Source organism: Tinamus guttatus, unplaced genomic scaffold (genome assembly GCF_059628265.1).
Source record: "Tinamus guttatus ecotype Peru unplaced genomic scaffold, ASM5962826v1 Tinamus_guttatus_pri_ptg000133l, whole genome shotgun sequence".
Taxonomy (NCBI): domain Eukaryota; kingdom Metazoa; phylum Chordata; class Aves; order Tinamiformes; family Tinamidae; genus Tinamus; species Tinamus guttatus.
The window spans coordinates 2,959,814-2,985,347 of NW_028288667.1; positions in this window are offsets into that span (position 1 = coordinate 2,959,814).

Sequence of the window (25,534 nt, forward strand, 5' to 3'; positions counted from 1 at the left end):
TTCTCATGCTCCAAATTCATACTCAGATTTGTTTCTGAGCAGCTTTTATTTCTGTTAATCAGCTAAGACAGTTTTAGTTCCCTTGAGTTGCTACTTGGCTGGAAATCTCCTCCTGTACTTTACTTTTCCCTATCATTTTAGGAAATGTTGCTGCTGAAAAGAGCAACGCCTGGATCTCAGGTGAAGCAAACCAGGATATCCACTGAAGGAAATTCTTTGGAATTCAGGATAGTTGAGGAAAGCAGATCTCTACCTCCCAAAGCACCAGTCCCTCAGTGCTGCTGAGACAGTAGGAATGTGCCTTATTGGCAAAGCACGTGGTCCAAACGCTGGTTTGCACTCTTCAATTCTCTACCATTTATGAATAAAACTAGTTTGCGGAAAAAAAATTGCTCTACACTTTCCAACCCATCTTTGTCCAGAAAAATCAGGACCAAAAGTAGCTGAATATAACCAGAGATATCTACAGCATACATGGACATTGAGCATCATCCTCACTGTCTTACAAATGAGAAAGCAGAAGGTGGTTTCACCTGAGGCCATGAAGGGAATTAGAAATTGAGCTTAGAGAAGGAGTTATTGACCATTCTCCATGCAGAGCATAAGGTTGGGCCAAGAAAGGGAGTGGTTCAAATTTGAGATCTGTGACTTTCTTACACACACACACACACAAAACCACCAAAAATGAACCAAGACCAGGCCACTACCTTGGGTGCCTGGACCCCCTCAGGCCTGCAAATAAAGGCAGGAGCTCAGGAGAAAAACTATTAAATAACGTCCACCTCTTGTCCTAGGAATCCCTCGAGCCCCCCGGCAGTCTGGCTCTCACCAACAGCCTCTTCAGCTGCATCGGCCGACGCTCAGCGTGTCGGGAAACGGAAGGCTCTAATGTGGATGCCTTGTTTGTAAGCCCACCTTTAGCCAAGGCAGTCTGACAACCCTGGCCTCTGCCGTTAATGCTGTTAGGATTCTGGAGGCTGTATCGATGATTTCATGCCAAATCAATTTTGGCACATTAAAGCAATTTGTCTGAGATCCAGCCAAAGAGCTTTCCTAATAATTCAGCTCTCGGGCACTGCAGTGCTGGTGGGAAGGTAATATGCGCCTGCATAGGTGCCTTCAATCTGCTTTAAAATTTTCAGGAATATTTTGTTGGAATTAAAAGGACTTTGAAACATACACTTCCTTTTGAACCTTTGCCATTCATTTTAACTCTGAGTTCTTTGTGGTTTGTTTCAAGGTAATTTTCAAATAAAAAAATAAAATTGGCACCAAGAGAGAATATTTCGTTTTAGAACTGAAACCTGCCCCACCATTTTGCATCTCCCTGTATTTGTAGTTGTGAAAGTGCACGTTGCACAGTCCAAATGTACACCTGCAGAATGAGTTTGGACTACCTGAGGTAAGTGCTTGTCCAAACACTGATGGTACCCAAAAGGCAATAACCACCGTAGCATTTATCAGTGTCTGTTGTGTGAACCGTGTGCCACCTGCTTCCAAAATATTCTAACATTTCACCCCAAATGCCAATTCCCATAAATGTGCTGACCTCTCCCTTTTAGGTTTGTAAATTATAGATCTGCAAGATGAAGGATTGCGATAGCTGACCTTATGGAAAATGTTATTTACACTTTATTCCGTCTGTGAAAACATGCAGTGTGAAGTGCAATGTTTCTCCCACCTTGTGCATTAGGTGACATGGGAAGTGACTGATCTGGGGGGAGAAACAACAGGTTCAGAGGTCTGGTAAGTACTGGCAATTCCAAGTCTAAAGGGCACAAAATTTAACTTGCTCTGCTGGTTTGATTTTAGCAGTCACTGATTCTTTTTCATTGAAGGATAACAGATATTCCAGTTAGCAGAGAAATAGCTAGTGATGCTAAATTGCTTGAAACAGGAAGCAATCATCTCTTTAACTGCCAGCTCTTTAAATGAGCGTGTGAGTTAATACATTGCAATGCAGACAGAGATGTACGGGGTCTATCCAAAACAGAGCTACCCAAATCCATAACAGCTAACCATAAAGGCAAAGGAAAATAAACATTTCTGCCTCTTTGTGTGACTCTCTTGCGGCTTTTACCATCTATCCCTCTTTACAGGTCTTGGGGAGCGCCCCAGGCCAGCTAATGGGTTTTGCTCGGCCAGCGCGGCAGCCGGCTTGGCAGGGACACGGTCGGTGGCGGTGGCCAGCGGGAGGAAACCAGCTGACTCCATTGCCAAACACACCAGAAACCCCCAGCAACGGGGCTGGGGACCCCGGGCTGCAGGAGAAGTAGGGCCTGGCCTTAGTGCACGGTCTTGGGGTTGACTAAAATCTGATTAGGGGCATTAAACTGACCCTCAGTGTCTCGAATGCTGCACCAGTCCTCCTGCAACAGACCTGGCCTGCAAACATATGCCACAGAAGTGAATGCTCTGCGTGGAAAAGATAAACCTCTTTCCTCCAACATAACGCTGTTAAGGAGTGCTTTGCAAGAAGACTGAAGATAATGTCTTGGAAAGGAAGGACACATTTTTCATGCAGTAGGTAATGTCCTCATGGGCAGCTTGTTCCCTTCCAGCACATTGCTCCTAGGCTTTCACTTCCCCCATGTGAATAAATGTTTGTCTGCGGCAAGTTCAGGACAAGCTTTCCAAGGCAAAACCCATCCAGATGGTCACCAGGCAGAGGGAGGAGTCTTGGATTTCTCTTAACATTTGTTTTCAAACTGAATAAATTGTTTTCTACAGTGTTCTTCTCTGGCAGTGCTTTTTCTGTTATTGCTCACAGCATTGATGGAATAAGCTGCTTTCGTTGATTAAAACCTTTGAATCCCATAGGCAGTTAAAATCCTATCAGAAGGTTCATCTTCTCAGATGTTCTTTTTATGTTCTTTAACTATGCTTTCTGAATTCGCTGTACGATTTCAATCCTTATAGCTAAGCCTTTCATATTGGTCTTGGAAATTACATGACTACTGTATGCAGTACACATTCCCTTTAAGTTAATATCTATATTATTGTTATACATGTGTGTGGTGCCCCAAAACAGCACTCTTTCTATGCTAAGCACATAATAGGTGAGTAGGCAAGTGTCTGATGAATGCTCTCTATGTTATTCCTGTTTTGATTTCTTCAAAAACAAAACCATCACCAAGTCTTTACCAGCTCTCTCCCCCAAATCCTTCCTCTCTGTTGTTTGAAATATTGTATTTCTCTTCGGCCCAAATGACTTTTTCTCCTTTTTCCAGAAACCATCGCTTCCGTGGGCCCAGTTGCCTTTACTGGGGAGTGTTACAGCAGATGCCGGGTACTCGGCTTCATACTTCTGCTCCATCCGTGTGTGACCTTGGGGAGCACAAAAAGTCTTTCTCAGTTAAATGGGGATAAATATGCTCCCTACCTCATACACTTCCAAGGACAGATACCTAAAAAATGCTGAGGTGCTTAGATCCTACGGTAATGGAAGCAATAGAAGTGCAATAGATTGATAGTCTTTCCATTAACTTTGGATGAGACCTTACAGGCATTGTGTATTTCTTGCAATGTTCACTGTAAGCAATTATCATTATTTCCATCTGTTCCTACTCTGCCTGTGTCCTTTAAAAGTTATGGCAAAGGCTGACAAGGGAGAAAGACTGTATGCTTCAGAACTAAACAAAATGAACCAAAATCCTTACTGAAGAATGTCTGGAAAAACTTGCCAAATCTCCTGGTAAGTCTTCTCCCTGTGTCTAAAATCCTAGCTCTTGATGAAAATGGTTGCAGGTTTTTGCATAAATTTCAGTTTCCAGGTTACTCTGCTTCTATGGAGGTTTATGAAATGATGTTGTAACTTCTTTCAGACATTCCTCCCATAGTGAGAGACTCAAAAATATAATCAACATTTAGGAATAAATTCACATTTGTTGCAAAGCTTTGAAAAACTTCTGGAGGCAATGCTAGGAACTTAAACAATCCCCAAACTGGGCAAATTAGGTACGAACTGGGGGAGTTGTTCATTTTGCTTCCAGAATGACCTTCAAGTGAATTTAGTGTGATTATGAGACCATTCTTGCTGTTCCTAAATAGTATGATGTAAAGGGCCAAAGTCATACACTGAACAATTCTGAGAGAGCAGAGGCCAAGAAGTTGAATGTTTAATAGCCAGGGACTTTCATGTGTGAACTGTAGTTGGGTTAATATATTTCTGGACCTTGGGTAAGTACATATAGGCGATAAGTTATACACCATCTAGAGGTACAGGTGTATAGGTGGGAAGGTACCTATTTCTGTGTGACCCCCTCAGTGGCAGAAATGTTCTTCAAGATGGTTTCCTAATCTGTTTATGCCAGTGGCTCAGCAGCTCCTTAAATGAAGACAAATATTTTTAGTCTTTCATGCTCAGAAGAGGACACTGTCATTGACTTCCTTGGTAAGCAACACAGACTAACAACAAGAAATTTGCACCTGGTCCAAAAAGGTGGCTTTAGGAAGCTCTTACCACTTATTCAGTCAATGTGTACTGACAAGTTTTTACCTGGGAATGTACAGATTTCTGTTGAAGGCTCTCCAGGACAATTTCTGCATGTCTTTGCATTTTCATATTATTTAGCTGGCAATCAAACTGTTAAAATTCTGCATTGAAAACTAGCAAACACAAGTAGAAAGAAAAGTCCATTTGAAAATATATTGCCGTCTGTGTGTGGATAGGCCTGTGTGTCTGAGAAATGTTATCGAGGTTAATTAGAAAAATTATCTCATCAGAAGAAAGAAATCAGATGTGTGGAATCTCTGTGCCCGAGACACGCTAATCTTCCCTAGCTCTGTTTCAAGTACAACTGTGATCCATCAAAGTCACTTCCCATGCAATCCCTCGAGGACATCAAAAGTTTAGCCAAGTGTGGCAATACTTGCCTTGCACCTACAGTATTAAAGAAAATGGGTGTTGAAGATGCTTCCTACAGCAGCGTGCAATAAAAAAAAATATATGCAAGGCTGACATATTACTGCTGTTAAATACTGTTGTTGCTAGCTGAAGAGGAACTCGCACGTTCCTGCTCACTGTGGCTGCTGAGCATCTCCCTGAGTTAAAAAAGAAGTAATGACAGTTCTCTATTTAGTTATTTTAATGTTTTCACTCTCCTTCTGTCCTTCCTCATCACAAGACGTTTGGAAATGTTTGTGTACATTCCTAAAAAAATGTTTTTCTCTTCTAATGAATTAGATGTATACCTAGGCAGTTCAGGCAATAGGAGATGCATTTAAAAGAGAAGTTGGTGATATCATTTGGAAAGAAGGAAATTATGGACAAAGCAATGTCAATGCTTGCTTGGTTTGTGTCCAGTTGCTTTGTGTTTTCAAGTGGTTGATCATCAGCACTGATACTTTGCTGCTTGCTCAGGCCAGTGATTTTGAAAGGTCCATAATCCCCTTAGAAAGTTTCTATTTGAACAACAAGCCACATCCATGATCCATTGCTCAACTCTCATGCGAATAAGTCATCACGTGGAAATGGATATAAGAGAAGCCAGACATTTTTGTCTTCAGCTACAGTGATATTTCTCAATATTCTCCTTTGGGAGCATTTTGCTACATTTCTAGTTCCCAGCCTTCTCTCTCATCATTCTCAGGACTGGTCCCTTTGACTTCAGTCACAGAAGAGCAAGATTCAGCCCTAGGTTTCTCTTCCAAGAGAAATAAACTGTAAATTGTCGTGTCCTTTGTTTCTATCTTTGCTTTCCTGAGAGCGGTCCTGCTCATCGGATTTGGCCCTTTGCCCTCTCTCCCTGCTCCAGGACAGCCCCTCACAGGTCATGGGGCAGCGAGCTCCCAAACACCAACCCAAGATCAAGAAGCCACAAAACTGACAGCTCTGAGATCTGTTTTTATACTTTGCTACACCCTGTTTCCCTAAATAAAACAAATAAACAAAAAAATCACTTCTGCAGCTCTCTGGCTTTCTCCCTTTATCAGCCACTGTCCCTTCTGCCACAGCAATACAAAACAAGTAGGAAAGAAAACAAATTAAATTACTCTGTGGTGCATGGAAAGAAAATGCCATTTAGCCCAGAATTCTCACTGGAATTGCTAGGCTGTAACAGGGGAGAAAAATCTAGTAATATCAGTGCTGCTAAGTGCAAGGATGCACCATGCGGCTGCTGTGTCTCCCGGCCAGGGGCCACACGGAGGGAGGCACCAGCGTCGCCAGCCCCTTCTGAGCCCGAAGCCAGCGGCCTCTGGTGACCTGCTCAGGCAGGAGGCACCTGCCACCTTCCTGCCTTCATCGGGGCTACCTGCACCTTTACAGTTTGGCTGTACCTGCTCTATACGGCTCATTTCTGATTGCGTGGAAGAGCCATAGAGCACAGTCATCACTGCTAGGATAGAAGGATTCCTGACATCACTTTACATGTTATCCCTACATAAACCTGCCTATTCACAAAAAAATGTTTAAATTAACCAGGAAATGTGCTCCAGTGGACTGATGCATAAGCGCATACTTAAGAAAACGTTTTTTGACACTACTTCTCGGTATTCAGCTCACAGGTGGGACCCGCTGCGCAGGCTGGGATTCCAGGACACGAGGCTGCTGAGGCGCCGGCCAGCCGCGGCTCCGGAGCTTGGCGCTCTCCGCTTTACCTCGCGGGAGACGCACACCGGCTTCCCGGCTCTTTTATTTTCTTAACCCTGTTCTGTTTCCAGTATCGCTCACAATTAGAGACCGTCTTCCCCGTCGCAGTGTGTTTATTTTGTTCTGCGCTGATTTGCCACGTCCCTGATGAGCAATTAACAAGGTGTCAATTAATCATGCAAATGGAAAGAAGCAGACATGCAGATGATTGCGCTACCTGGAGCAAAGATCTGGGACTTCAAATAGTTTGCTATAGTTTTCTTTTTTTTTTTTTCCCATAACTTCCTGCTTATGCTGTTCAAGATAACCATGTGCTCAAGAACTTCTCTGCATCAAGGTCCTGAGACGACTTGTTTCGGGCAGGACATGGCTCACATGAGCTGCAGAAAAGCATGCACGCGTGAGCCCTCCTGCGTGCACCTGCGTGCACGCTGCACTGCACATGTCTGCAAGCCCAGCTCTCAGAAGGGATAACTTTGGGACATGCCAGAGTTCGTGTCAACCGACATGAGGCTTTTGCAGAACCTAACCCCCAGGCAGACTCATGCTTTGGAAAAGCACGGAGTTGTTTGGGGAACATGTTTGAGATATGAGGACAAAACCCTCAGTACACACATGGACAACGTTGCTTGGCCAGAAATGCTCAGGAAAGCTTAGATGTGTTATGTATTAGGAGTTCCACTCCCCCCAAAAACAAAAAAATGAAGCTTGTTTGGCGACAGCACCGTTTTGCCATCAGGGAAGCAGGTGCGAGGCTTCCATATTCACCAATCCTGGAGAAAATCTCGGCGCTAACAAAGCAACTTCCCTCGCACAACTGCTCGTGAGTGAGCGCGTCCTCCTGCAAGCGGCACCTCTCCATTGCTTCTCCTGCAGGAGGATGGTGCTTGCAGGCACCTGGGAGGATGTCGAGGAGAGGGGACACAGTTCCCTCTGAGCGGTGTGGTGGGGTCTCACTGCCCTCACATGTCCTCTCCTCTCTACTGGGAATTTCCTCTTGCTTAATTTGATTTTGTAGCTCTGAGTTTTGCTCAATATAAGCATTGATTTTGCTTTTTTCTTTCTTTCTTTTCTTTCTTTCTTTTTTTTTTTTCCTGGCAAAAATTATCCAGTGATCATATGAAAGGCTGTGAAGGTATCTGGGGATTTTTTCTCTTACGCTGTTATGATTTAGGCTTGAAATTGCTTAATTGCTGTTTCCTGTACTTCTCATTTTCAGTTCCCTAATGACTGTATCAATTTGTTCCCTATTATTCCCAGCGACAGGACGGTGTTTTGTGTGTGTGTTTCCACAAGCCATTTTAAAATCTTTTTCATATAAACTGCAAAAAGCTCAAGCCTCCTGTCCTGGCCACGCTCCTTGATCAGACTGGGCCTGGAGCATCCGCACTTGTGGCACCAGCAGCCCAAGACCCGCTGGGAGGTTTTCACTGTTTCTTCTCTGCTACCTTCACTTTCAAACACCCAATTCTGTATTTCAACATTGAAAGATGAGGAAAAACTGCTTGTTAGTCAGCTCGAGTTTCCAAATGTATAAATGTTCATGTGTCACATACAAATTGGCTTTATTTCATAAGGAATTCAGAGCTGTCTCTCCTGCCTGTAGAACTTGAAAAGCTGGCCAAGATATCATCATTTTTATTTGCTCTTCTTTTATGTTGATGAGCTTTTAACACTAAATCAATCAAAATCAATTTGAAGTTTACTGATTTTACTGATTAAGTTTTGGCTGGTGAATTTATTTCCAAATATGCATAGTTCTAATAATCTAATTTGAAATGGATATACGATACTGATTACTGGGAAAAGTAACATTTCCAAGTGGTTTATTATTAGAATGAATCAAGCCTATTAATACTGGCTCTCCGAGCCATATGGCATAATCCCTAGGAAATAACAAGCAATAGCCAGAGTTGCTTTCTTGTGTTGCAAAGAGGACCTCTTTGGGTTCCAGGTGCTGTTAGAGGACTCAGCATTTGTTCCTCCAAGAAACCCACTTGTATTTGGAGAAGGAATACTAACAGTTCGTTATATGACCAAAACACCTCACAGAAGCTGCTGATGCTAGTGGTCACTGATCGTTCTCTATCATACAAACACAAAACCAGGACACAAGAAGACTAGTGAGTATTTAAGGCTTCCTTCAGAAGTAAGACCTCCTGTTGGCTTTTGTTTAACAACAAACATTCTGTTTTTATTAAGAAAGTCCTATACTATGTCTATTATTTTTGCTCAGTTTGACCCCACTTTGAAAAACCATCTGCATGATCATTTAATTCAAAATATTTACAGCTTATTTGGTTACTTTGATGCAGTGCATTGGGTCAAAATATGCGCCAAGTATTTTTGTTGTGTTTGATGCATGATTTTAGAATTAACTTAGAGTGCATTACCCTTGAATTATCTGTGTGAGCTAAAGCAAAGCAGATGCAGGAAGAATGTGATTATCTTGGTAATGTTTGTGAAACAGATGTGCACACTAGCAGTAGGATAAAGCACCCGTCTGTATTATTAATGTCGTTGCCACCAGGTTCATAATAGACTGCACATCCTCTACCTCCTTACTTGAACCACTGGGTAGATACGTTAAGAAATACTATCAGAAAGGGCCATTTCAGACATATCTGTCTAAAATTGGGTTTACCAATTGATACACTGAACAGATTCAACTTCCAATTCCTAAAGCATTTTATCCTGAAGGTCGAAACATTAAGAATCACGTTTCTGTTTTTCTCTCCTTTTGTGGATTTAATTTTCCTGAGTACAAAATATTCTAAGAGGACAAAAACAAGAACAACCTAAAGAAAGAGACCTGACTTGTCCAGGCTGCAAAAATTTAGCCAATGCTTTCAAGTCTTCCATAATTTCATTGATCATTAATCATCAAGAAATGAATAGAAAGCATAGGGACATACACATTTCCCCCACTTTGGCCAGGGACCCAGTCTTCAGGCTGTTCATTATTATAGGGTATTGCAGCAATATTTGCAAGAACCTTCTCTGGAAATGAGCTGAGGCCACAAATGGTCTTTAATTTTATGGATGACATTAAAACATAAAGTGCACAACGGGTTGTATGCATTTGCTTGTAAGGAATTGAGTAACAGAAGAAGAATGAAGACAACGCGGATGCATCCTATCACACTGCAGCCTCACTGGCCTCAGATCTGGTCTCACTCCCTGGGGTAATGCAGAATGGGTTGAGGCCACAGCCTATTTTTGCCTTCCTTCCTCTTCTTCCTTCCTTAAGGCGCCACACTATCCACTATCTCTCTCAGTCCAGGTGTAGGTGGCACTGTAAATAGACAAAACTGCCACTGCCACTGTAAATAGACAAAACTAGTAAACTGCCACTGTAAATAGACAAAACTAGTGCTGGGTGAGTCTCTTCAGAGGTGATGTCACATGAGACAAACCAGGCACCTAAGGACACAGGTACCTTCATGCTTGACCCTATCTAGGTTGACCTCTCTGGGTGAGTATCAGATTCTGGGCATCATTCCCCCACAGGTTTAATTCCCTGGTTGAAAAAAATATCCTGAAAGATGTCACACATTTGCCTAATAAAGTAAACTGGCAAAGGAAAGATAAAGAAAATATGTAAAATATGTATTTCTCTTACAAGGCTTCTAGGGAATAAATATAGAGCTCTATCTTCCTCTTCAACGCTGTAAAAAACAGAATGCAAAGTTTCCTCCTTGAAATACTTTGGTGCAGATAACTATTCTGCACTATTTGTTTAGAAATCCAGAGGGGCTTCACTCAATAAAAGCTGGTATCTTCATACTGGTAGTTAAAATAAGAACTAATTTCATGCACAATTGGCAGTGCATAAGGAACTTCCTTGATATACAGAGAGCAAAAGATTTTATGAGGCTGCATATGTATTTATGATTATTTAAGATTCTTGTTATAATGAAGATCCTTTAAGGAGAGGAATTTTGTATCTTAATTTGCATAAAGACAATAAAAAACTCTTTTAGAAGCAATTTCTCTCTATATAAAAAGTGAGAACATAGCACCTTAGTGGCATAGACATCTGTTACTTAACCAGATGCCACCATGCAGGCTCAGTCAGGCAATGCTATCCGCCAATCACAAACCACCCAAACTCCATCCGAAGCCAAAATCTGACTGGGAGCCTCCAAAGCAGGTTGGGAAATGATGGACCTTTCCTCACTGTCCTCATTAAGCATTCTGTGACGCTTATTTGTCCATCGTTAACAACCCGTAGGGCCCTGTGCGCCTTCGCATAGAGCTAATCCCCATGATCTACAACGTGCAATTCTTGCTCATGAGATTTCTATCAAATGGGCTTTAGCTCTTCAACTCACGAGATAAATGCCACTCCTTCCTTTCTCATTATGACTATAGTTTAATATCTTTATTCCGGAGCTGATGTATCAATAGTTCTGAAGGAGATTAAATATTGCTTGCTTAAGTGGTACATACAGCGACAGGAACTCAGGGGACTGTAGTCCACAGCTGAGCAGTACTGGCGAGGTCTGGGACTGATAAGCCCTCTCTGAAGTTAGCTTACACTTTAAATCAGCAGTTCATGAAAGGCATTAAGAAAAACTATTATATTACCGGAATGGATGGCAGTACGGTTTATATGTTACACCTTGAAGTAAGCGGTAGGATTTTCAATCACTTGATAACCTTGAGACTGCTAAGGTATCAAATTGCTATCATGAATATTGTGCCGGCACAGAAATAACTCAGAAAGCTGCCTTTGTGAATAATAATGTGCGAGAGAGCAATGTTCTCCTGGGCTGGACCTACAATAGCACTGAGAAGCCAATGCACATGAAGGCAAGGCATGCACTTAAACAAGCACATTTTCCTGATATCCATCAGCTATCAGGACCGGTACATCTTACCTGATTCATAGGGAAAATGAAAAGCCGGCTAGATATCTTTGCTATGCAGGAAAAAAATAAATGAAGGAAGCTATTTTTGTATATGCAGCTGGAACTGCTATGTTAAAATGCTATATAGCATTTTAGCCTACACACCTGATAGGCATTACACCTTGAACAGAGTTTTTTTAAAAATACACATAGTACAATTTCTTATGCAGGAACATATTCATGGAGGAATACGAAAACCAAAGCAACATATCATCCCATTTTGCTTGCAAGACATTTTAATAAATCCTGTGTCCTGATTCTGATTTCCTTTACATGGGAGAAAAGACAGAGATTTACTGGCAAAAGAGGAATCTAAATCAGCTTTCTGCACTCCTGTATTTACACCTTGACTCAACGGAGTTCGAACCGAACTCCGCTTTTGTTTCAAAGTACAAGGCGGGTTTTAGTCTGGTGGCATTTCCAGGTGACACAGCCTGCGGAGATCCTCTGACAGCCCTGTGAAAACTCAATGTCTGGAGCGATTCATCATTGTGTCACATCGTCCCGCACTTTGTCACAGTGACTGACAACGGGGGAAAACTTGGAAATAAGACAAAGATTCGGTGCTGGCTGATAGTGCCGGCACTGCGATTAGGGAAGGGAGCCGGCGCGTGAGCCGAATGCTGATCCTGCCCGTGCCCGCGATTTCCGCCCGCTTCGCGTGCAGCGCTGCGCGTCCGGGCTTGCTTCCTTCATCCGGGCTTGCTCTTGCAGCATTTTTCAATTCAGAGCCCTTTTTCCCCTGTTCTCTGTGCTGAGGAGCCCTGTTATTGCAACGTGAGATGCTGTGGTCCCGTGCACAATGATAAATGCCGCCCGCAGCGCGCTGCTACGCTCAGCAGGAACGCGTGCGGGTGCCCATTCCCTCCCCGGACGAGCACTAGAACTAGCAGGTGCCCCGGGCTCAAAACACGGGTGAAATCGATCCCAACTAGATGGATGAAACTAGACGTCTCCATTTCACAAATGCACTATTTCAAATTAATCCCCCAAGTATTCCTTACCCGAAAAGAGAAGAGGCAGTTGTAGTTTTGGGGATCGTATCTTGCCAACAACCAACTTAATTTGAAACACTCTGTTGTACGCCTGTTGCTGCACCCTTAGAACTGAAAATAAAAAACAAAAGAAATTTATGATGGAAAAAGAATGCTCTGGTTATTTAATTTGCACTAACAATATTTTTTTTTCTTTAAGCAAATGTTAAGTTTAAATGCAAGACACAGAAGAAAAGATGGGCAACTTTCACAGCAGCTGGTACTCTACTACCAACCTGGCCCCCTCTCCTCTGGTTATTTGGGGTGCAGAACCCCCTTCCCAAGCTGCTGCCTCCCAAACATCTTTTCTTCTACTTCCCATTTCTCCTTGGAGGTGAAAGCGGCTTTGGGTGTGTTTGTATGGCAGCGTCCAAGGGTTTTACTGCAATCGGTTTGGATTTTGCTTCCAACAAACAGGGACAAACAGCTTGAAAATGTTTAACGGATTGGTACATTAATTTAAACTCGATAATGCATTTCTATCCCTAGCAGTAATACTGTTCACTGAACAACAGTATATGGTTTATTTGCTGAATGTGGTTTATTTCAGGACGATGAGTGAGGAGGCAAGAAAAGGCGAGATGTTAAAATATATCTCCACAATAAATGATCCATAGATGAGAAAAATGCCAGAAGTTATCCATTAAATAAAGCCCCACAAACACTACAGGCTGAGGGAATGAATGGCTTTAGTGACATTGAAAAATATCATAATTCTCTTCATTTTCTTTAAAATGACCAGTAAGATAAACAGATATGTTTCTTTGCTCTGTTTCTTTGGCAAGATGAGTTTGAACCAACAGCTTAAGGTCTCTGGACCTTTAGCTTGTGACAATAGTGATGGAAGACACAAGTTTCTTGAAATGTCTTAACAACCAGAACAGCAACTCTCCGTGTAGATATTAAAGATATAGGCAGTGAAACCTATACAAATCCTCAATGAGATTACAATGTAAATAGCTGGGAAACATTTGCCATGCTCGATCATTCTGGTGAAACCATTGCTGGCCTTTGTATTACCCATTATGATTTTTTTTCCAAGTTGTTTCTTTCTCATAATTAACATGTAGCATTGGACACATTTTTTTTCTTTTTTTTTTTTTAAAAAGAAACCTTCTATATGGATTACAATTATCTTTGAAATAATTTAATATTAAGAAAACAGCATAAAATAAAAAGCAGTTTGATTTTTAATGTTCCAGTTTAATTAAGAAAGTGTTCAAGTAATTTAAAAATGTAAGCATTAAAATACCAATTAAGCTTAAGGCAAGTTTTCCTATTAATTTTGATGACACCCGTAGAGGGGTGTCAAATAGAGGTGACCCTTTAGAAACAGGTTATTTTGAGTATTACCCTTGGCTATACTCATACTGGGAGAAAATTAATTAATTTATGAAGAAACTACACCTATTTTGCTAATCTCAAAAGGCTGAGCCTTGAGAAGTATGAGGCAGTTCTCAAAACAACGAACTTAGGATATATAACCTCCTTTCAACATTTTAATTACAGTTTGTATTTCTCATCCATCCACTTTAGGTGGCCATTGTGTTGAAAAGTGATAAGATTTTAACATAATTTACTTTTTTTTTGTTTTCAGTGTGAACACAGCTGGAATTTACAGTTTAAAAGAAAGAATATTCTAAAGTGCAGCAACTATTTTTAAAAATTATTCTTTACTGTTGACTGGATGATAAATGTAGTCTTTTATCACATTAAAATTTAATTATTTCCTGAAAATCTAAGGCAGGGATATGAGTTTTTTCAGGGGGGCCAGTAATATTCACAAAGCAGCAGTCCATATATCTGGCCTGAATATTCACAATTAAAATGTTGTGGCTAGCCAGGCGCATTAAAGGGCTCAGAACAGATCACCTTCCAGGAACGGCTACCGGCAGCCTCCGTACGTGCCCGGAGAAGCTCATTCTTAGAGCCAGCCTGGTTATGATAGATTTAAGTTAAATTTATCTCATTTCATTTCAGATCTTAAATTGGTTAATGAAGCTGAAATATGCTTTATTTCAGGGAAGTCACACCGATCCGCACGAAGAACAGGATTTATGCTGACGTTTGAGGCGAGTGCAAATACCACCATCCCTTCTTCATTACCCGGCTAACTGGCGTGATCTATTCTGTTCAGCAGGACTCGCGCAAAGTGTCACTTCCTAAATGAAGAAGCTCCCCTCTCCCTGCAAGAAGTCGGCCAATTGGTTAAAAGTACTTCAACCTTTATTTAATTCATGCCTTCTAAGTGCTCTTTGGCACGAGCTCTTGGGATCTGATCTCATGTCACATTTACTGAAACTCATTTAATTATTTGCTGCTGAGGAAGGCAGGGAGATAGTTATCACACACGGGGAAAATCTAATCCTCTTGGTTATCGGTCTGCACCCCGTGCCGGGGCGCACAATTTGGATGCCTGTGTTTGCTGCAGTCCCCATCCACTTGCAACGAGCCTGTAAGGCCATGAGCCTTCTCCTTCAGCTGAGTTCTTGCATTTCTTGTAGAGGTACAGAGGGTTTTACAGGCCTGTCTCTATGTCCCCCTCCAAGGCCCTTCTCCACGCTAGTCCTGGAGATGCTGGAGTATATGTGTGTTAAGCATTAAGGGCCTTATGGACAGAACACGAGCAGTTTTGATGGAAAGCACATGCAGAATATGGGATTCAGCCTACGGCTAAAGGCAGCACCAGTGACTTTTACAGCTGTAAAAATCGGCTTTATGGCTATCATTAAATTAAAGCGTTTCTACACACGGGGGACTTTTTTTCCACCAGGGGTTGCATATCATTTAGCACAACTGGTCATCTCTGATGTGCTGTCATTGTAAAGCTTTTCACTTTAAATTTTAACACAGGCACATCAGAAAGGAACCTTTTTGAATGAAGATGTTTGGTACTGGTGAGTTTTACGCTATGCTGGTTAGATTTATGATAAATTCCTATGTAAATGATTCTCCTTTTATAAACTCTCATTTGAACAACATAGGAAATATATGGTGTGAATGTTTTCTCTGAGAAGCTTTGTATGCTTCACGATCACACAGCTTGGGAAGCTTAGAAGCCTTGGGCAAGCACACTAAGTATAACAGGAATGCTTAAGAATTGTTTGTATGCTTGGTTTGTTTTACAGTGCATTTGGTCTTTAGGTTTGATTGGATTGTCGTAGCGAAACATGAAGGGCATTTAGAAAGTAAGAAAGTGAATAGGATACATTTGCAACTATATGCCCAAAAGCAAGATCTTAATGTCAGAAGTAAATTATAACAACTTACATTCCTGATGACATACATTATAATTCAAAGCCTGGCACACCACATCAAGGTTGTTCTTACCATGATATGACAAAGAATGTCTTTAAAGCCTTGTGTTCTTTTAGGTTTACAGTAACCTGACTTTATATATGCACAGGAATTTCAAAAATAAAAAACAAGCATTGCAAAGAGATAAACCTAACTTTCTAAATGCTCTAAATGTCAAATCTTCTTTTAAAAATTAAAACACTTATGCCAATACTCATAACAGGGCAGTGGTCGCAGATAAGAGATTTTATTTACTCGTCTTTTACTTACTTTACTTTCACCCTTAAGGGTGACTGTGAACAGTTGCTTAGGGTTATATCTATAAGAGGGTTTAGATATCCACTGAAGACTTCTTTGATGTGCGAGCACTTCTGTTGCTGGTGTGTGATGTGCAAGTTTTACTTGTGAGCAGTACAAAAGCAAATGAGTTTCCATGTTCCCTCAGAGCATGGCACCACTCCCTGGTTCACATCCCAAAGAGTTTTTGGCCTCAGTATTCCCCAGAAGAAACCTAGTCCCAAAGGAGGATCCTCGTGGTGCAGCTCCAAACCCTCAGGGATGAGGAGAGGAGATGACAAGTTCCTCCATCCCCCATCCACGCAAGGACGGCTGCACTGCTCAGACAAGAGGTCCTCTATAGCTCATTACTGTCATACTGGTGGCAGCCCAGGGAAGCTGTAGAAGCTTGAAGCTTATTATACAGGCAGGAATACCAGTATTTTCCCCTTGCGCATAGCATGGTTTGCAGTGCACAGAATTCCCATGGCTCCTGTGCATTCTCCATCCCTCAACAGATTCCTCTCCCATGAATTTGCCCAGTCTCTCTCCCCTTGGAAACGGGTGAACTCTCAGCATCCAGAGCCTGCTCTGCGAGCAGCTCCACAGCTTAATGACGTGACTGATGAAAAACCTCCTTTTGTTTGCTTTAAGCCTGCTGCCAGGTGGCTTTGTTGAATACTCCCCACCTCCTGTGTTGGAAAACGGAACAGAAATCTTCATTCACACTCTCCCTGCCACTCTCAATTTTATAAATTTCTGTCATATTTCCCCCACATTCAGCTATTTTTCCAAGCTGAAGAGCTCAGCCTGCTCCCTGGTAAGGAAAACCTCTCCAGCAGTTTAACTCACTAACCTCACATCTCACATCCATCTGATTCAACAGCCAATCTCTCCAGCAGGTTTAAACCCTGAATCTCACATTATGTTGACCTGGCATCAACTCTCTGTTGTGGCTGAAGAGAACTAAGTGCTCAGCAGAGTTACACCAATTATTCATAGGATCAGGGACCTTTTGCTCAAGGGGAATCTCATTCACTTCGATGAACGAGATGCAAGATTAACTGCACAACAAGTGATAAGGAGGAATGTGATTGCTCCCAATTCCCAATTCTGAAAGGGTAGTCAGTGGGAATGGCTACCCCTTTAGAATCAGACCCAGTGAAAAATAACTACAGTAAAAATACTTACAACCCTTAAATGTAGTGAGCCTGATTTGTCTTTGTTTTAATCACAATCAGTTAGAAATATTTCCACCAAAGCAAACCTGAATGAAATATTAGATTGTATATTTAGGCTAGCAATGGCTAAATTACTTTAGGTTTAGATTCTAGTGCAGGATTTTACTAAAAAGGGATCCATATCATCACTGTGTCATGATCTTTAAAACTGCCAGCTCCTGGCATGAACCCCACAAGGTTCATGGCACCGGCCCAGAGGGTTTCTGTGCTGGAGCTGGCCGATGACCGCGGCTCCCAGAGCAGGTCGTGAGCTCCGGCACCTTCCTTTCATCTACTGCAGCTGCCTGGGATCTCTTTGCTTTTGAGCAGTTCAGAACTCCCAAGCTTTGCACGCAGTCCAAAATTAAACCTGCTGTATAATTAAACCCCACAGAGTTTGCATTTATTAAGAGTTTGCACACCAAAATAGATCTCTGCTATTTAAAAGAGCACAAAAGATTTTCTGTTTCAATCGAGCGCATCTGAAACTGGAAATCTGCAACTAATTTTGTAGTACCTGATGTCCTCCTAGATTCACTAGATTCACTAGAAGTTGCATCTTCTGGCAGGGCTGCAAGGAGAGGAAGAAGCTATCTCAGATGCAGCTTGAACTTCCTGATTGAGTTCTCTACTATTGCACCTGGATATATCGAACTCATGTTTCTTAATCTAAGAGTCATCCTCAACAGTGAGACTGTGCATGACCTCTTCTCTGGTAAGTGTTAACAGTTATCTTAATGGAAGAGCTATGCTTATTTCAGAAATATGTCGTGAAAATCACCTCAAATTCATCCTTTTTCTAAGGACCTTAGAGAGGTGACCGTTCTGGTTTTACATTCTCATATTGTGTTTATTCAAACAGCCAAATCTGGTACCCTCAGTGCATGAGAGACAATTTTCTCTTTGAATCTTTCTCAGAGAAAATTTCATGGAGTTCAGACCCTGAGAGGATCAAGTATCTTTTGATTCTCCAAACTCTGTGAATGACACTGTAGAGAGAAGGAGCACACACCTGGCTATATGAATGCTAACACTTGCTTCCTACAAAAGGAAAATAAAGTGGATTGTCTTCATTTTTTCTTGTTCAGACCTAAAGACACAATCACTTATAGCTTGCCAAGTAAATAATGTTTGGTGACTTATTGCTATCTGACAATTTATGTAAATATATTGATGATAACACTATTCAGTTGTCACTGAAAATATCTGCCTCCAAATCAAGCTTTTCTGACAAAATCTGCATTAATATCTAGTAGGTAAGCATGAAAAGACAAATACGTCCTCAGTACACTGTTTAAGCAGGTAAAAGCTCCTGAATAGCAGTTATCCTAATGACGTGACAAGCATTAACTGGCCCCTGAAGCAGAGTCCCATAAAGTGAAGATATAACTTGTGTGACATGATAAATTTAAAGTTAGGAGAAAACTAATATATTGGAAAACTAACATACAAACATGGTCTAGGTCTAAAATTTTGAGATTTAATCTCTTTGAATAATAATCCAAATGGTTCTATAACTTAAGGGACAAATTTAATTTAGTTCAGACAAAATTATAGTATTTGCAGAGGCTCCCTTCCCTTTGGCTCTCTGAGAGCCAAAGCATCACTGGTCTGCACACTGGGACTTTCATTCCTGGAGACTCTTTATGTGGAAATTCCTTTAGAAATCTCAGTCTTGCCAGTTGTAGATGGATTCCCAAATTCAATGTTAGTTTGCAGCTTGTGTGGCCTGCAGCCTTTCTGAGAGAGGACTCAAAACAATCTGATCTGCAAGGTTAGCAGCACCCAGGCACTCTGTGCAAAGAGCAGGAGCTCATCTTATTTGCAAATTATAGGAGAAAGCATCCAACCTCAGAGAAAAGTTTACCTTCTTGTACTACCGAGGAGCTTGATAAGGAACATGGATGTCTGCAAAGATCTAATAGTGACAAAAAGGTCCATTTGTAAAAGACAGGAGGCTATATCCTATCTGACAATCTGAACATATTCTTCAGAATCCTAAGCATATCTTTTACCATCACATAAGGAAGTAACTTGCAAAATGTGTTCAGTTACCAAATTACCTTTTGTGAGCATTCAATTCTTAAGAGCAGAACATGTCTCAGGAGGACAAATTTAAAATGGAAAAAAACACAGAAATCGGAGGCCTTGGAACTGAATAAAATTAGTATAAGTTCACTGTTAGGCCACCTAGGATTTGTCAACATTTTTGTAATAATAGCATGTATTCTGAGCTCAAACTGCAGTGGAGTTTGAGAATCCCTTGGAGCCTTTCCATTTTTACATCTGTAAGTTTCATCAATATATCACTAATGTTTAATAAGTCTATTAAAATGTGAGTCATAACAAAGCTGTACACTCTTCCTATTCATCCAAACTCATCATGATAGTAGAAAAAAAGAAAATAGAAACCATGACATTTCTCTGGATTTAAATAAACTAACTGAAATCAGATGCATGAGTCTATTGCAGGAGATCAAAACTCACAGACTGAAACTTTCCAATAGAGGAAAATGCAAAAATCACTGACCTGACTAAACCAGATTTACCAATCATTTACTATCTTGTATATTGATTAGATTATAGTCCTCAAGGGTGCAGTTCATTGATTTGGCATTCTGCAACACTCAGAACAGTTCTTACTTTCATGCTAATGCAATTAAACAGAATTATGGAAAGAAGAGGTGATGACTGATGAAAATAAATGTCAGCCCATTCCTTCAGTGACATGAAAAGGCCAGTGTGAACAGCTTCTTAGTAGACAATCTGAGTTTGATGTTGGCCTTACCTGTTCAAGCTGGGAAGATATCCAAATCTTGGGGATGGTTTTGCATAGAAATTCCAAATGTCCTCTATGAAAACATTTTCTCTCTTCTAAACAATAGTTGTCCTACAAAAAAAAAGTAGCTTTTTATTTTTCTAAATTACTATATGTTGATATCTGAGAAATTATGATAAAATCCTCTTCAAAATACTCAAAAATACTGCAGTGTTTTAGAAAAACCTGTTTTGGTGATTAAGAGCACATATGTATATTTAAGCACTACTACTTGTGTATTAAGCAATACACACCTGATAGCATCCACGACCATCAACTAGTTGGACAAAAAGTAAAATTCAGTTTCACAGCTGCCCTAAAACACCCATATTTTAATGTGTCTTTTTAAAAGAAATGCAATCTATATTTCCACATTATATTAAAGCTAAAATATATTCCTACATATTCTTTGAACGTAGAAAGTCCAATGCAAGACAACTAATTTGGATATCTTGCTGCGGGAGAACCTGCAGGGTGAACTCAACCAAGCTATTAGACACTAGAGAAACCACATGGGAGGAAGCTGCAGGAAATGAAGCCTCATAAGTTCCACTGGTCACAGAATGACTAGTTTATCTCTTAGTTAGGATTAGCCCTTACACAAATGAATAGAAAAGCTGTGAGAAACTCCAGCGGGTAACTAATTACCCAGTACAAAATTAAGCAGAGCCCATCAGATATGTCCCCTACTCTGCTTTGAGTGTGAATGTGTACTCCAATGTCAAAAAAAAAAAAATCAAGGAATCTCCATGTTTCTATTTGTTGACTGGAATTATTCCTTTTGAAATAATGTGGCAGGAGCTGACATTTTGGCAACCAGACTAATTGCCTTTACCCGACTGTAAATGCCACTTGCACAGAGAGAAAAGGAAGCACAGGCCAGATGCAGAAAATTGCTCTGTTTGCTGGTACTGTAGCTATTTATATGTTGACAAACAGTTGTGCCAACAGCAGATGGATATTTTCTAGTATTAATGAACAGCTAATTGTTTGCTGCTGTTTCTCTCAAGTTCATGGGGAAAAACCATTGGTGTTCTGCAGAGCAAGGCATGAAGAAACCAGCTCAAACCGTGCGTTTGGCAAAGGGGCCTAGCACCTCCTACGATGGCACTGAAGACACCCTGAAGCAAGAAGATGCTCAGCCAGATGTCATCCTAACAACTACCAGAAAGGCATGACCACTGTATAGCGCTTCCCAGATCTTCTGCAAGTCCTTCACAAAACTGGAGAAATCGGGAAGAAGTATTCGCTGCAGCCTGATTAACAGCATGTCTTAGTCAATAGAAACTGATGAAGATTTTTTCAGTGACAAAGTCATTTTGGCTACCTGTGTCTCACCCACATTTTAATTATTAAAATATAAACATGCTTAATCCTAAAATGTTGGATGATATCTATGTAATCTGACAAAGGAAAGGCATCTTTCAGTGGATCAGTTAGCTCAGCATTTGTTTGTAGATGAGGCTGAGGTGAGCGCTGTCTGCTTATGACACACTGAATTGCATTAGAGTAAAATGTAAAAAAACATGAAGGCAGATAAAGAGCAGGAAATGCTTTTTGCAACCTAAAGTTCCTCTTATCTAGCTTTGTTTTTTTTTTTAAAAAAAGTACCAAGTGTCTTGATATTTTTATATATATCACTACTAACGTACAATTCAGTTAGCTTTAAAAAGTCTCAAATCTGATTTATCTACAAGACACACTTCACAACACAAACCAATTTTGCTGTAGTAATACCATGTCAATATTTCCTGACAGAAGACAAATGTTGTTATTATTTTGCCATTTCTTACCTTTGTAAAAGTTTAGAATTTTACAAAATGACTCTTCTTTACATGTCAAAATGGTAAGTTGTTGGAAAGAAAAAAAAATTGAAGCCATTCTTATATCTATTGACAGTGATGGATTCTGCTGTTCAGTTAAAAATGATTCTGGCACAATATTGACATTTCAAAGAGTAAAAAGTAAACCATGTTTTTAATGGATACATACATTTTTCTTATATAAACTGAGAAACAAAAAGTAAAAAAATAACGGCACTATTTTTGTTTATGCATCCTGTGGTATTAAAAGCAATTTATCTGTATGTTGGCTGCTGGAGATATCTGTGCAAATCTGTGCTCTCCTGCGTAGTGATGATCTGATCCTTGGAAATAGTAGCTTTTCTTACCTTTGGATTCATCTTCTCCTCACTCTTTTACTACATTATCAGAGACAAAACATAAAAAGCCAATCTCTGCTTTAACTGAGAAAGAGGAGGTCGTCTCCACTGCTGGTTTGTGTGTTACCACTTGTCTGTAGGTGTGATGGGGGCAAAGGATGGTTGACTTTCCCCACTGATGTCCAATGCATGACAAGTTGCGCATGGCTCCAGCAGGCAACAGGTTTGGCTCTATCATCATCTGGTCTCAGAAAAAAAAAACTAGTTTGTCTCACCCAGTGATCTGATGGCAGGTGATAATGCTATGGGGTCATTTCTAAGAAGAAAGATCAAAGAATGGCTCAACCTGACCAGATATGACTCCAAATCAGTGTCAGTGCTCTTCAAAAGACCAGGATATGAGTAGTCCTTGCTAGTGAGCTTGTAAAGCAGGAAAAAAGCTGGCTTTAATAAAAGCATCAGGGTCCTGATGTCACTCCAATAAACCAGACCACAGCGATATCCCAGACAACAAGAGCAGGAAACAAATGTCATCTCCAAATGGTATTTGGGATAGGTGGTCCTGTCACCCCTAATGCATGCCAGAATCAAAGGAGATGCAAAAGCAGCTGTATAATAACCCTGCAGTACTTGCAGAGAGAAAACAGAATTACTTCACTCCCCAAGTTAGCTACTAGTAAATTGGTACTTTACTTGACTATAAAGCATCGTCAATTTTGAATATTTCATGACATGAACATTTCAGAACATGGATCAATCCATTTACTCATTAAACTAGACAGGTTGCAAAAATATTCATCCTGATATCAAAAAAGAACAAGTGACAGTTTATAGATTAGTTAGGAAAAGCTCAACACTGGTGTTTTGTATTTAAGCCTCAAGAGGGCTAAGCCAAGTTACTAGTGAACTGAATGCAAAGACGACTTCAAATATGGATGCTGAATAACAAATACAAATATGCAGCTATATGATATCTATATTTGACTAAATTATGCAGACCAGCTTCAGAAGGCTTTGAGTCTGTGGAATAGTAAGACCTCAGAGGCCACTATGATCAAATTTAACCAAAATTACAGTATTTATTAAAAAATTCACACAGTTGTCTTCAGCACTCTACTGGTTCATTTTAATTACAAAAGATCAAAGGCAGGGAATACGGAAATAGTTCATTTCAAGCTAAACACCATAGAGCGAAAGGATAAATATTTTCACTTATCTAAGGCCCAGCTGCACTGAAATCAGTGAAACTATTTTTGTGGTTTTATTTATATTGCAATAGCTATATTGGCCTAAAGCTAACATGAAGGAAGAAATAGGCCATATATTAAGTGCAACAAATTCTGCAGTTCAGTTTCATGTTGATTATTTTGGTATGTTTCCCAACTTGGTGCTGGGCAAATAATTGTTTATTATTATTTCACATTGCAACACCTATATGAATGATATACCTATTCTTATATAAAAGTAAATGTAATCTGTATTCTACACTGTAAAAAAAGTTTTATGCATTTGTCCCAAATCCTGTGCATTCTATAAGCAGAACACAATAACTATTATCTTATAAATAAATTACCTGAAGTTTAATCTGAAAATTGTACAATAACACACAATTACCGTATTTTAAAGAATTTAGCATTATTATTTTTTGTTTCCCATGTTTACTTGCTTCCTTGAATAGGCAGAATGTTCCACAGAGTAAATTGCATGCCTTCTTAGATGTGAGCTGGGGATACGGTAGGGTCAGTAAAAGGCAATGCATATTTCAGTGCATATTCCTTTAAAATTACTGTGTTTCTTTCCTTCTTTATCTTCCACTGGAGAAGCTAAACAGATGATTCTGCAAAGACTTATAGCTCCATTTAATTTGAACTATGCCACATGTTCCTCTGACTTCAAGAGAATTGCTCACATGCTGAAGTTAAGCACCTCCATAACTGTCGGCTGTATTAACTCAATGTATTCTGCATTGAATTCACTGGCAATTTTCATTTTGTTCATGTTAAGTTTAAAAAACAGAGGGAATTGAAGCATTGTTTTTGTATAAAGTAAAATAAAAACTGGCAAGGTGACTCATTTGCTGCCGTAATACACAAAACCTTTCTCTTTTCCCAAGGTGAATTTGATAAGATATAAAGATAGGGAAGCCTTCTATTGAACTCCTAAGCCTTTTCCGTATCTTTGAAGTTATTCCCACACAGTATTTTGAAGAACATTGAACTGTGCTAGAAGCACATTTGTCTCAGTTGCTTGGCAATTTAAAAGGCATCTAATACTCATTTTCCAAAAAAAAAAAAAAAAGCATGAATTTTTCATGCATCTAAATATGAAAATGTTGCTTTTTCTGTGCACATAACAGGTTAGTAGAAAACAATTCTGTGGTCTCATCCCCTTCTTAAATCTGTAAAAAACACATAGAATCACTTCTTTCTTCAATCCATTTGATGGAATATAAAATAAAGACTTTTGCACAGCAATCTACACAGAAATTAAGTCTAGGCATTTATTTGATACCAAATAATTTTGAACCATTTTAGAGCCGAGACAAGTACATGCCATGTATAATCATTTTCCTGTTAAGTTATGATTCTTACCAATTACTCTTCATAAGGTATCATTGTGATTGACTGTTTTCCTGTTTCATTTATTTGTAAAAAGCTTTTTGAAAAGCTAAGAAAAGGGGGAATACTATTCACATCTTCAGAGTAAAAATGTCTTTGTGCTCCCCATTTGTTTTGCTTGTGATCCCAAATCCACAAAATCAAGTTATTGGTTTATATAGTTTGATTTCTACTGTGCATAAAAAATGCCATTTAATTCCTCACCATAAAAAAAATATATAAGTACAAATCTTCATACATTTTTTGTCATGTTAGTGAGCTAATGTGTATTTCTAAACCTCTCAAGTTAATATTCTACAGGCCCCACCAATCTTCACCCATTGCTATGTAAAAACCTATTCTCTGTGACACATGAAGCAATTAGTTCACACTGCCAAACACAAGAGGAATGTAATGCTTTTTCAAATATCAAATCAGTCCAATTTCATTTATACTTAAATGATTTTTCTGGTCCCTCTTCATGTAGATACCTCTGCAGTCAATTAGCATTGTCACTTTTAATCTGTAATATTCAGAGACTGGTCATTTCCCATTAGAGTCTTATTAAATAGATTCTAATGGTCAGACAGAACCTTCTGCAATGTAATATCTGAGGAGTGAAAACT